The sequence below is a fragment of the Peromyscus leucopus genome, chromosome 14, assembly GCF_004664715.2.
Source record: "Peromyscus leucopus breed LL Stock chromosome 14, UCI_PerLeu_2.1, whole genome shotgun sequence".
Classification (NCBI taxonomy): Eukaryota; Metazoa; Chordata; class Mammalia; order Rodentia; family Cricetidae; genus Peromyscus; species Peromyscus leucopus.
In genome coordinates this window covers 58,571,569-58,584,970 of record NC_051075.1, presented here as the reverse complement: position 1 = coordinate 58,584,970, position 13,402 = coordinate 58,571,569, and the positions used below count along the sequence as shown (strand labels likewise).

The 13,402-nt window shown below is 37.6% G+C and overlaps 1 pseudogene; it reads right to left on the bottom strand.

Annotated features, from left to right (window-relative positions):
- Positions 1-2,737: 2,737 nt before the first annotated feature.
- Positions 2,738-4,135, bottom strand: LOC114697666 (annotated as a pseudogene).
- Between the last annotated feature and the right edge of the window lie 9,267 nt (positions 4,136-13,402).

Sequence of the window (13,402 nt, the reverse complement as noted above, 5' to 3'; positions counted from 1 at the left end):
GGTTTAGAAACTGAAACCTGTTTTCCTTCCTGATCTGTGTAGCTAGCTGATCAGTCCCTATATTCACCTTTCTATTAACTTCTATACCTTCTACCAAAGGCAACTAAAGCAGTGTCACTCAAACTGTTGTTAGTTATTTTTGCTCTTTGGGGGTGGGGGGCATGACCCAGCTCCCAAATAAATCACACATGGAGTTTTATTCTTAGTTATAAATGCTAGGCCTTGGCTTGGCTTGTTTCTTGCCAGATTTTCTTAACTTTCATCTACCTTTTGCCTCTGGGCATTTAACTTTTCTTTCTTCTGTATATCTTACTTTTACTCTTGCTCCATGGCTGGCTTTGTGGCTGGGTGGCTGGCCCCTAGCATCCTCCTCTCCTTGTTCTCTTGCTCTTTCTTCTTTCTCCCAGATTTTTCCTTCTATTTATTCTCTCTGCTTGACAGCTCTGCCTATCCTTTCTCCTGCCTCACTATTGGCCGTTCAGCTCTTTCTTAGACCATCAGGTGTTTAGATAGCCAAAGTAGCACAGCTTCTCAAAGTTAAACAAATGCAACATAAAATAATACAACACATCTTTGCATTATTAAACAAATGTTCCATAGCATAAACAAATGTAACACACCTTAAAATTATATTCTACAAGACAAGCCTTTCAGTTCTTTTTCTTGGGTATTAGAATCAATGAAGATATATATTTTTTTCTGACTGTATTATTTATTGCAAAGTAAATCAGAAATACTAAATAATTATCAGTGGACTTGAAAATTCAGCCAGATCACTTTTGATGTATTGGGTCAGATCTGTATAGGATACAGCCACAACTCCCCACCAACATCACTTCTTCTGAGGCAGAGAGTCAAAGTCCTCACATCCAGTGCCGCCTGTGAGTTCTCTCTATTTCCTATAAAGTGGTGGCTTGCACATAGTTTTGACAACCCTCTCTGAGGAATCTCTTATATGTTACTAATACACATGAGTATCAGTGAACACACACACACACACACACACACAGGAAACATAGTTATGACAGAGGCAGGTTTTGTAAAATAATACTTTCCTTATGCCAGATTGCAATTAAGAAACAATATTGTATTGTTCTATGTAATGAAGAAACTTAGAAGACTAAGTTAATTAACGTCTCCTAATGACTGATATTCCACAGTTTTGAAGAAGTCTTCAGATGAGACTGGGAAAATTGCTTTGCAGTCAGAAATGTAGTCACACCTTTCGTTTGGTGGCTCTCTAAAGTTAATATGTGTGCTAATAGAAGTCTCCTAATAATGCAGAATCTTAAGCCTGATTGCCAAGAGATTCCGATTATTATTGTGTTGGGATCCCACGATTAGTCCCATAAATAATTTCATGTAACTCACCAAGAGGCCATTATAATGTTTGCAAGGTACTCTTTGTTTCTATGTCATGTTGCTTTATTTTTTATATATTTAGTCACTTAGAATGACATAGGAAGAAGGTTCACAGGACTTCTTAAAGCCTAAATGTATGGTTTTTCAGTTATTGATAATAATGGATTAGCTTGACTTGTTTTTGCCCTACTTTATACATTAACATTTAACTCAGTTGTACTCTCTGGAGGTTATGAGCTAGATAAACAATAATAAAATACGGTGATAAGTATCAACATTAATGTTAGTTACCTGAGGGTACCTATAGAACATAATCTGTTTATTTCTAACTTAAAATATTAGTGTACTAAAGGTGAAATCCATCTGTTTATTCATTCATCTTGTGAACATTACATTTATTAAATATTCATTACACATGTAATTGTCTTAAACATAGCATAATGAAAACAGAAACACCACTTTGCCTCTGGGAAATTAAAATTTTTGTGAGAACAGAGGAAATACTTCATCTGAGCATGTAATAAACAAGACTATAGTAAAATGTAAGCAAGTTTCCAGTAAAGCATAAATAGTATCAAGTGGGTTTCTACTGTGTTTTAGCATTTCTAAGACTGGTAATTTTGGGGGTCAGTGGAGCCAGTGATGTCAGCAGGGGCAAAAGTTTTGATTCGAGAACTTGTGGGTTGGCCCATAGCATTTTTTTCCTTCTTTTTTCTTTTTTGAGGGGGGAAGAGAGTTACATTTATTAATGACAAAGGAACCACATAATTCTAAGTCAGCTAACTCATCTATATATTTATTAGTGGGTATTTTTACTGTTAGAGCAAACTATTTCATTTTTCGTTGTAAAAAATAGGTATGAACCTTTCATATATGTTCATATAGAATATGTTCATTATTTCTTCTTCTCATTCTTTCTTCTGAAAATTCCATTCTCTTGTAAAATTGGAGAAATTTTACATGCCTTGATAAGAGTCAGAATTATATATAAAGACACTGTCTATTTTGTTCACAAAATAACTCCATGATCTATGAAATCATTTCTGTATTTAAGCATAACCCTGGCTCTATAATGATAAGGCAAAGAAAACCATGGATAAAAACTCAGCAGGGCTCAACAGCTAGGTCAAGACCAACTAACAGGCATTGGTGAGCATGTTAGCACATAAAATACTCAGGGCACGATGACTTGCTTTCTCACTTCTCCTCAAACAATATAATGTAAAAATTTTTTTTTTTAAAAAATTGCAGCTTTCTAAAGTTGACTCTTTAAATTTTCCTTACTCAGCAACATTAAAGGCAAAACTTAGAAAATGTACAATTTCATTTATTTATTTATTTAAAAAAAACCCCTCATCTAAAATGCATACACCCTCATATTCCCAAATCACCTCTGGTACTTTTTTTGGATTATTAACTCAGGTCATATGCAACTCTGAAGGAAAAATAGATTTGTTTGCAATAGAAGATGCCTATGGCTGGCAGTACGGATTCACTGAAGTATCTCCTAGAACCTGGAAGCATGTTACCTGGTGGACCTACCAGTCCATCTTCTGATACAGAGGGTCACCAACTCTCAGGATTCTAGGTGTTTTTCCCCCACTGAAAAATATGTCCCCCAAAGAGGGAATGACTGGCATGCACTCATCTCAGAAAGACCAGACAGGGCATAGCTTTTCACGGTTCCAGCAGCTCCTTCCTGTCTGGGTCCAATGTAGTCCAAATGCACCTGGGGTAGCTCAACACATTTTTCATCTCTATATCACCATTTAGGAATTCATCCCAGCTATCCCCCTCAAAAGTGTTGCAGCCCAACATCACCATGTGTGGCTTGAAATATTCCATCTTCATTTTCATCTTCAGCCTGGATCAGCCGTGGAGGCTTCACAAATCATGTGAATAGGGTTGCAGTCTAGGTAGTCTACCTCATAATTCTGAAGGCAATTCTCAGAAGGATTGAGTTTCTTTGTTGTTCCAAGGCTGGTCTCAAACTGACCCAACCTGTAGGATCGCATCTTCAGAGAGTTGGTGAACCACTGAGCTACCTCATCACCACAATCTTTGCCTTTAATGTCAAGACCAAATAGTCTGCAGTTGTGAATCTTAATTGAAGAAGGCACCTTGGTAGGCAAAACCATCTGGTCCGTGCCTGGAGCTATGAGGGTTGAATAGTGGTTCTTCAAGGTGATGAAGTCCAGCCTGAGGTAGGCTCCTGACTGCCAGTGATCATGTGTCCATCTTTAACCATGATCCAGAATCTGGCACACATGTTGTCGCAGTGCAGAGTCATGTTGGTGCACCTGGTCTTGCATACCCACACCCCTTTGCAGGACTTGATCAGGGAGATCCAGACCTTTGACACTGTGCCCATCTCCTGCAGCCACTTCCCTGCCAAGCCACAGTCCCCAGCACCCCCATGGCCAGCCACAGCATGGTGACACTGAGCCAGGTGCACCATGGCTTCCCAGATAAGTTGAGGTGGCCAGAACTGAGGGTCTGGAGGCACCCATGTTAAACCACCCCATGCAGCCAGGAGCAGTTTTAAAGTTTTAGATTGTAATGTATTTGCCATGTTTTGAACAGTCTTATATTTGAATTATCAGGGTGAGGGATAATGGGCTTGTTTCATTCTCCTGTAACGAACCACTCATTGACACCCCTCTCTTTTCTTCAGTGGAGGTTTTGGGCAAATTTATTTGAAATCAAGTGCCCTGCAGATGCACATGTTCATTTATGGATCTATATCTTTAATCTATATGCTTATGTTTTTGTCCATTCATTGTTCTTTCTGTTATTGTGGTTCTATTCCAGAGGTTTGCTTCAGTTGTACTTTCATTTTCATTTGCTGCTAGAAGTTCTAAAACTTAAAATTTAGTTAATGACTGTCATGTAAGAGTACATCTGGCAGTCTCTAGTTATTTGTATGATTTTTATACTTTTCCTTGCTGTCTGTCTCTACTTTTGTTACACTGTGTTCAGATAAAATATAAGGAATTCCTTCCAATTTCTTATATGTATAGCTTTTTGGCTTGTTTTTGGCTTCCATTTGTTTGATAAATTGAGTTCCATTTATTTACTTTCACTCTGTTTGCTCCTTCCTAGTAAGTTGAGCTTCTTATAGTTGATAGACAGTTGGCTGATGGTTTGTAATCAATCCATCCATTCATCCCGTCTAAATCTTTAAATTAGAGAGTTAAGGTCATTTACATGTAAGGTTATTACTGAGAGGGATTTACTGATTCCTGTAATATTATTGGCTAATTTTTTAAATTGATCTTTTTCTCCTCTATTTGTGTGAGTTTGGCCTACTGAGTTAGGCATAATTCTGTCCTAGTTCTCATTTGCCTATCTGTTCATCTCATGAAATTTATTCAGTCTCATACTCTGGGCATTATAATAAACTATCTTCTTTCTGTCAATCTACGGTTCCTTCAAGTATGTTCTGAGATGCTGTTTTTGTGATTATTAACTGTTTTTTTTTCTCTCTGTGTGTGTATGTGTGCCTTCTTTTGAACTGAGTATTCTTCTATTTCAGTTCCTAAATAACTTTGTTTTGAAGAATAATCCTTTTTGCTTTTTACTTTTTTTTTTTTTTTTTTTTTGAGTTTTTGAGATGGGCTCTGTGTAGCCCTGACGGTACTTGGAACTCACTTTGTAGACCAGGCAGGCCTCGTACACACAGAGTTCCATCTGCCTCTGCCTCCTGAGTGCTGAGTGAGGGGACTCAATGCATGTGACCCCACACCCAGCCCTCTTACAAGTGGTATGCTTTTTTGGTTTTGGGGATTTTCACTAATGTCATTCTGATATATTTGTCTTTGGGACTTTTCTACTGCAGTTTCAGATACTAGATTTTACACCTCTAGTTTTTATTTCAGATTTGTGATATACATATAGATTGTTTGACTTGGTATCTTTATCAAGTCCCAGAATTATTAGAAGTTATGCAAATGTTTATCTTACTTTTCTTTTTTTGGTGTATGAAGATAGCATTTCCTCAGTCTTGCCCTAATTTTTTTTTTCTTATGCCTGATCTGGTCTGTTGATAATGGCTATTGTAGTTTATTTGTTTGATTCATTGAGTTTATTTTCAACAATTCTTGTTTTTTGTTTTTGTTTTAAATCTAAACTTTCTTGCTGAATTTCTTCTCATACTTCAGACTTTATCTTTGATGCTGCTGATTTTCTTACCTACCTTTTGAATTTGTTTCCTATTTCATTTATTTGTTCACTCATTTCTTCAAGTCAGTGTCTAGTCTTACAAATTTATTATTGAATTCATTTTCCGGTCTTTCAGCTTTCTTAATGTCTTCACATTTGATTATTGAAAAACCTAAATTTATTTAAGACACAAGGTGTTGCTTTTTTTTTTCACATTTTCATGTTTCTATGGTGTATTTCATATGTCTTTGTTAGTTTGGATGTCTCTGATGTCTCTTCCAGTTCTATTTGGAGTTCTTTTTTTTTTGCTTTATTTATTTATTTACTTACTTATTTATTTATTTATATTATTTATTTTGCAATACTATTCAGTTCTACATAATAGCCACAGATTCCCTTGTTCTCCCCCTTCCTGCCCCCCTCCCCTTCCCCCCAGCCCACCCCCGATTCCCACCGCCTCCAGATCAAGGTCTCCCCCGAGGACTGGGATTGACCTGATAGACTCAGTCCAGGCAGGTCCAGTCCCCTCCTCCCAGATTGAGCCAAGCGTCCCTGCATAAGTCCCAGGTTTCAAACAGCTAACTCATGCAACGAGCCCAGGACCTGGTACCACTGCCTAGATGCCTCCCAAACAGATCAAGCCAATCGACTGTCTCACCTATTCAGAGGGCGTGATCCAGTTGGGCCCCCTCAGCTTTTGGTTCATAGTTCTCTCTCTATTTGGAGTTATTAATAAGCAACCCATTTTTGAGGGCCCTCAGTATTACTGAGATTAAAATAGACTACTTTTAGGTATGTTCCCTGCCCTTTGGTTCCTTGGAGTCCTGGCTGGAATTTCCTACTGTGCCCCTCCCTGCCTCTGTTTTCTTCTGTGTTGTCCTTTGGTTCTTCACACCTATCTGCTGTCTTTTGTGCATCATTATGACTTCTGATGCCCTTCCAACCCTGCTCTCCTTGGAGCAGAATCTGTTCTTTGTTGTTTTCACTCTTCTGGCTTGCCATGTTGTAAGGAATCCGCCATCTTACTCTAGACCACTGCTTCTCAACCTTCCTAATACCGTGACCCTTAAATACAGTCCCTTATGTTGTGGTGACACTCAACCATAAAATTATTTCATCCTTACTTCATAACTATAATTTTGCTTCTGTGATGAATTGTAATATAAATATCTGATATGCAACCCTATGGGCTCATGACCCACAGGTTGAGAACCACTCTTCTAGAGGGTCAGTATTGCGTGTTGAAGTAGTCATATATATGTCTGATTGGGAGGGTAGCAATAGCATCTAGCAAGTAATTGGGAGGGAAGTAATAGCATCAGGACATAAGGAATGAACTGATTGTGACCATGTTGATAATGCAGTCCCAATTCTCTGTACTAAATTCTAAAAGAATCCTAGAATTATTGAAGCTGACTATTGTGTAAATATAATATTCTACAAATACATTCTCTAAAAGGTCTAAGAAGCGTGATGTGAAATTATTGTTCACAGCTTTCTCTCTAAAGCTGCATTATCTTAATGCAAACATTGTGAACTTGTCTAGAACAAGGAATCCAATCCTCAATGAGATGTTTTTCAATCCCTGCACCATTGATATTCTGGGATTTTTACTTCTTTTGGGGGGCAGGCTATGCTGTGCATTATAGGTGTTTATCCACATCCCTTCTGTCTACTCAATAGATGCCAGTAGCACACCTCCCCTGTCCTGTCATGACAATCAGAAAGTCCTTCAGATATTGGCCAGTGTCCTGTTGTGCAACACTGCACTAGCAAACCACAAAAGGAGTCTTGATAGCTATTCCTTTATTTAAGGATCAGTAGAGGAGTGAAAATCAATACACAGTTTACTTTGAAAATACTGTAGTTCAAGAAAAAGAAAATAGTACTTAAAGACTCAGAGGAAAAACACAGCTTTGAAAACACTGTTCTTTAAGTTTCAAGAGAAAAGTTCCAGAATGTTTTATGGTTGACACTCAACAGAATGCAAGACCTCAAGTGAGGGGTTGCAAAATAGGAGTGGAAGTTCTTGTAGAGAAAATAATCTGAAGACCTGGGAGATGTCTCAGCAGGTAGAGAGGTGACTGTGTACAGACCTGATTGATAAGCTGAGCTCCTTCCTGGGACCTTAAAGGTGACAAGAGAGAACTGACTCATAAGTTCTGACCTTTGACCTCCATACACACCATAGTGTGTGCATACTCATATGCACACATACTCATTAAGTCAATCCATAAACAAAGACACTGAGAAAAACTAAACGGGAATATAGAGGAAAATTGTATGGTAGGGGATAATTAGGTTCTAAGGAGATTGGGACAGCTAATGCTATGCTAAACTGTAGTGATGTAGGCACTCTCAGACCCTCCAGTCATATCTCCTGAGTTCAATTGTGTGCATATTTACTTTTATCAATGCATAAATGAAACGATTCTTTGGCTCAGCATTCTACTTCTGAGAAATTGCTGTTAGAAAGACACATGGTTGTTATTCCTAGTCTTTTGATACCAAGTGAAATATTTATAGTTGACAAAAGGAATGAGTTAGTCACAGGACATCTGCCTCAGTATCCTTTGTTGAGCACATTCATTAGAACATTTAATGCACTATTGAACATCCATTTGCAAGGAATATTTAATGACCTGAATAGATAATCACATTTAGAAAAAGCAAGTTACTTACGTTGTAAGTATAGTGTGAGCCAAGTCCTGGGACTCCTTGCTTAGAGTGTTTGGAAGCATGTTGGACATGCTTCTGTGCCAGTCAGACTGGATATGGTGTCAATTACTACCTGGGTGGTAGTAATTTTGGGTGCCTATTGCTGAGTATCTGCACATCACAACCATTCATGAGTTTATTGTCTAATTAGGGTGACCTTCATATTTACTAAGGCCTTTGAGCTGTTCCAGGTGTCTGTTGGGATGTCCACTGGACTCTGTTACTGATTCAGCTCCACCGCCATCTCCCTTGAGGCCAGCCAGGCCCCTCCAGTGGCACCCCCGCTGACCTACCAGAAGCCATGGAGCCATCCAGCATTCCTTCGAGGTTATGCAACTAAAGAAGCTTCTAAAGCAGTGTTTCTTATACCATGGTTCAGAAGCATCCCTCACAATTTCAAAAGCATTTAATGGCCTTGATGAATGAAACATTTCTTTCAAGTTTGTTTCAGATCTCTGTCTTCTCCTCTATTTGTAAGCTGCCGGATTCTCCTTGGTTTCTAGGCTAGCAATAAATCTTAGTCACTTATCCTATTTTAGAAATTACTCATTTTCAGTACCAGTGAAACTTTGCTACTAGAGCGAACTCAACTGCCTTTATTAGTCTTTTTAGGAGGTCTCTTGTGTTTTGATCTTATTTTCCTGCCACTCTTCTTCTACCTGCTGTTTAAATATCTCTGCACTGATAGAAGTCTCAGGAGTTTTCATATCAAGTTCAAGGTAGAGCCAGCTGCTTCTCCTTGTAGTTCCCCCACTTAACCACATTACACATTGGGATTGAATTGTACTGCTAAGTTGTTCTGACATGACTGTTTTAATTATTTATAATAGACCTTCATTCACTCCTAGGATGACAGGGTTGACTAGGGAGGAAAAACTCTATTTTGACCTCTTAGTAAATTCCCACCAGGTCCCAGAATATACTCTATTAACTGCTATGAATAGTTTGAAAATAAGTTTTAAAGTTTAAAGAACTTTAATTCAATGACTACGTGTTTATTCATAGTGAACATTTTATATTTTATTATAGATCAAATTCTAGAGAAAAGGAACAGTGGTAGTCTCTGTGTCCTAGCTTGCTCTCCATTTCTGTGACAAACACTGTGACCAAAAACAACTTGCAGGAGAAAGGTTCTTTTTTTTTTTTGTTTGTTTGTTTGTTTGTTTGTTTGTTTTTTTCATCTTACAGCCCATCACTAAAGGAAGCCAGGGCAGGAGTTCAAGGCAGAGACCTTGAGGTAGGAAGTCAAGTTGAGACTGTGGAGGAATGCTGCCTACTGGCTTGTTCTCTGTAGCTTGCACACCATAGTTCTTAAACAGCCCACCAGGATCCAGGGCCTAGAACTGCCCATGTTAGGATGGACCCTCCTGCATCAGGCACTAACAAGAAAATGCTTCACAGACTTGCTTATTAGCCATTCTTTCTTTTTTTTTTTTCCTTTTTTTTTTTTTTTGGTTTTTCGAGACAGGGTTTCTCTGTGTAGCTTTGCGCCTTTCCTGGAACTCGCTTTGGAGACCAGGCTGGCCTCGAACTCACAGAGATCCGCCTGCCTCTGCCTCCCGAGTGCTGGGATTAAAGGCGTGCACCACCACCGCCTGGCTAGCTTATTAGCCATTCTGATGAAGACATTCTCTCAATTGAGGTTCCCTTTTCCCAGATGACCCTAGCTTGTATCAGGTTGACAAAAACTAACCATCACACTCTATATTCTTGTCTGGGCTCACAATCAAAAGAGAAATGGTACAAAGGCAACATCAGTTGTGTGTGAGTAAAGCTTAAGATAGTGGGTAAATGGTAGTCACTAAAACTGAAAAGACAAGTGGATACTTAGGTGAGAAGGTTCTTATGCTCCATGCTAAAACTATAAACACTAGTGAGCCAATGTACTTTTTTTTTTTAATGCTTAGTGTAGTAGTTTAAAGTTTCATTTAAAATGATGGTTCTAAGTGTATTGTAATAGAGAATGTTGAAGATGTAATCTAAAACAAGAGCAGTGCTGTGAGGGGGTGTATGGTGTAGGTGAATTTGCACACTGTTGGTAGATAGAGCCTGTTACTATCCAGTTGTGAATCCACTGAGGGGGAGATTTCCAGAGGAAATCAGAAGTTCCCTAATATGGGTTGTAGTGTTAGAGACATGAACTTGCAAAGCTATGTTCATGGAGAATCATTGTGTGTAATATGCTTAGTTCTTGGAGTAAATTCTCAAAGAATACAAATAACATGAGACTATATTAGTTGGCTATGATGGAGCTGGATAATTCTCTTGATTCAGAGCTCAAGCTTTTGGCTTTGGGGGTAGAAAGGGAGTGTATAACAACTTCAGTTTTATATGATGTGTTTCAGATCTCTTTGGACTTCTGCTTTGACATATCCTCTAGAAGACTATTAGCATTTTGACCTTAAGGTCAGAAAAAGACTGTCAGGGGTGGGGTTATATACTGGGGTTATATTTACAAACAAATCCTTGTTCAAGTCATTTTTAGCATTGTCTAAAAGTTAAGTCTACAGTGAGAAGAACGTTTTGTGTGGAGCCCTATCATCTTTAAGGAATGTTAAAAAGCTTAACCAGGGAAGGTTTTAGAGAAATGAAGGTTCAGAGAGAGAAAAACAGGATGTTGTTGAAGAAGAAAATTTGAGGAGTTGGTCTGGCTGTAGGTAAATTTAAGTAAGTCATTTAAAATGTCTGTTGGACTCAGCAGTTGGCAGAGTTTTGGTAGAAGTTTCAAGCCTTTACAGTAGTGGGAGAAACTAATAGAGGGATGAGTGAAAATAATACTAACATACTGTTCTATATTGGGAATGTAGTAGTCTTCACCTATTACTAGTATTTACTAGTCTGAGTTTTTTTTTTCATCCATAGAGTAATGATAATTGATTAATAAAAAAATATCCTCAATCTCGAGCTTGGCCTGTCTTATCATTAAAATATTGTATATTTTATCTGATAAAAAAGAAAGGTGGGGATGCATCCTACATTTAATTAGATGTATTCACACTATACTCTAGCCACATACACTGAGCAGTAATAGATTCCTATCCCATTTGCAAAAGAAAGTTGCCACTATTAAAATATGTGTTCAAAATTAAATAATAATAGTGGTAATAGAAAAAAAATCCATCATTGATTTTTCCCCAAAATTAGGCAACAGTGATCTTTTCAAGTTCTGAAGGATGGTGGTTTGAAGGAACACATCCTTCCTCTGGTCTTATAATTTCTTTCATCTTAATGCATGAGAAAGTCGCTTTCACAAGAAAGCCCTTTTGTGTTATTTGTTGTTATTTTTAGGCAGACTATGCTAAATTCCATTGTTTGTTCTTAGTTCTCATAGCATTTAATAACAATGGTCAACTCTTCTTACCTATAAACTTCAGAACAAACTGTTGTGCAATTCCTGCAATTCTTCCCAAAGGAGTCAGGGCATTAGGTTTGTCTCTTTCTGTCTCTTGCTTCATCTTGCTCTTTGGATTTTTTTTTTTTTTTTTTTTTTTTTTTATAACACTAAGAGATGAAGGTTAGTCATTGTGAATAGTGGGGGCTCAACTGCTTCAAAAGCATAGAAACCAAGAATGTGATCCCTAGTGGTGTGGTCATGTGAGGCAGATTGTATCAGAACAAAGACTGTGGGTGGCCTATGGACATCATTTTATGGAATCTAATAAATGCCAACAATAAGTACATCTTAGATGGACATAGAATACTTTATTGTCTCTTAATCATAATACAATGAGTTCACTCCAGGCACACATTGCTGGGGAGAATTCCAGTGGTTCTAAACTTACATTTACTTTCCTCTCACAATCTTCTCTTGGATTTTATATAATGCCCTCAAGCTGTCTATGGAACATACTGGAGTTTCTTGCTTCAGCCCTTTTCATCTGGTAACTTATCCCATGTGTTAGCCTTTGCTTAGAGTTGATTAATCTGTACTCACCTTCTGAACCATGTCTTATATGTGTCAGAATAAGAATTGTTTGAATAACTTCATAATCAACTATTTTAGTTGTGTGAGAGTCAATGAGTTCAGCTATTGTTTGTGAATAATTTTAATATCGATTTGGTTCTCTAGGTCATTTTCTACCTTTGTACCCTCTACTGTGGATATGTTATTGTTTAATTTTGTGCCTGGATCATAACCATATATTGATTGGAAAGTTAGGGCACTGTATTCCATACTGCTTTACTTACCTCACTTTTCATAGCTTTACAATAGGATGAAAGAAGAGAAAAGAAAGCCTGTATCATTTTTTAATATTCAGTGGCTTTACAATAAAGTACTTACTGCAGAAACACAGTGATGGTTCTCTACTGAAATTGAAATTCTAGGTCTTGGTGGAATTCAGCACTAGCATTTCAAATGTTTTTATATACTGCTTTTATTCATCTGTGCTTGGAATCTTCAGTCTCAAAAGATGTATATTATGCATTTCTTTAAGTTCAGTGATCAATTCAATTAATATTCACTGAATTTCCACCATGCTGGGTACTGTCTCTACCCTTTTGAGATTCATCATTTCATTGTGAAAGGGGAAGAAAAAAATGTATATCAGTGGAAATATAATTTTATATATCTGTGAAAATTGTTACACACTTATGAAGAAATGTAAGGACAAGGATAGGAAAGAGGGTCATTTGAAGATAAGGCATTGCTGAACAGGTGACCATGGAACAACATCTAAGAGGCCAGCACCACACCCTGGCTATCTGGGAAAGCATCCCTTTTGTGATTTATGTTCAGTCTAAGGGATACTAGCAAAAAATGAAACTGAGTGGTATCTGTGGCAAAAATCAGAAAAAAAAATCAATAGATTTACAAATCCATAAACAGAAGGTTTTAGAGAACTCATTATCTTTGACCTCTTAGGAGAGGTTTGCCTGGCCTGAAGTCCTTAGAGATCATCTGCCGGAAGAAGTGGTGCTGATGGGACTATAAGCATTTATAGTGCATCTATATATTTCAATGCAATATCATATAAATATATATAAACGTATAACCTATTTTATAATATCTCATATTATATGTAATGTCATATATTATATAATATATTATATATTTGAAGTTCCTCAATCACACTGACAGAGAGATGACCATGTAAGATAGCAATCTCATGGGTAAAGAAATAGTACTTAGAGTGTTCTTGGGGAGTCCATGTAGTCCATC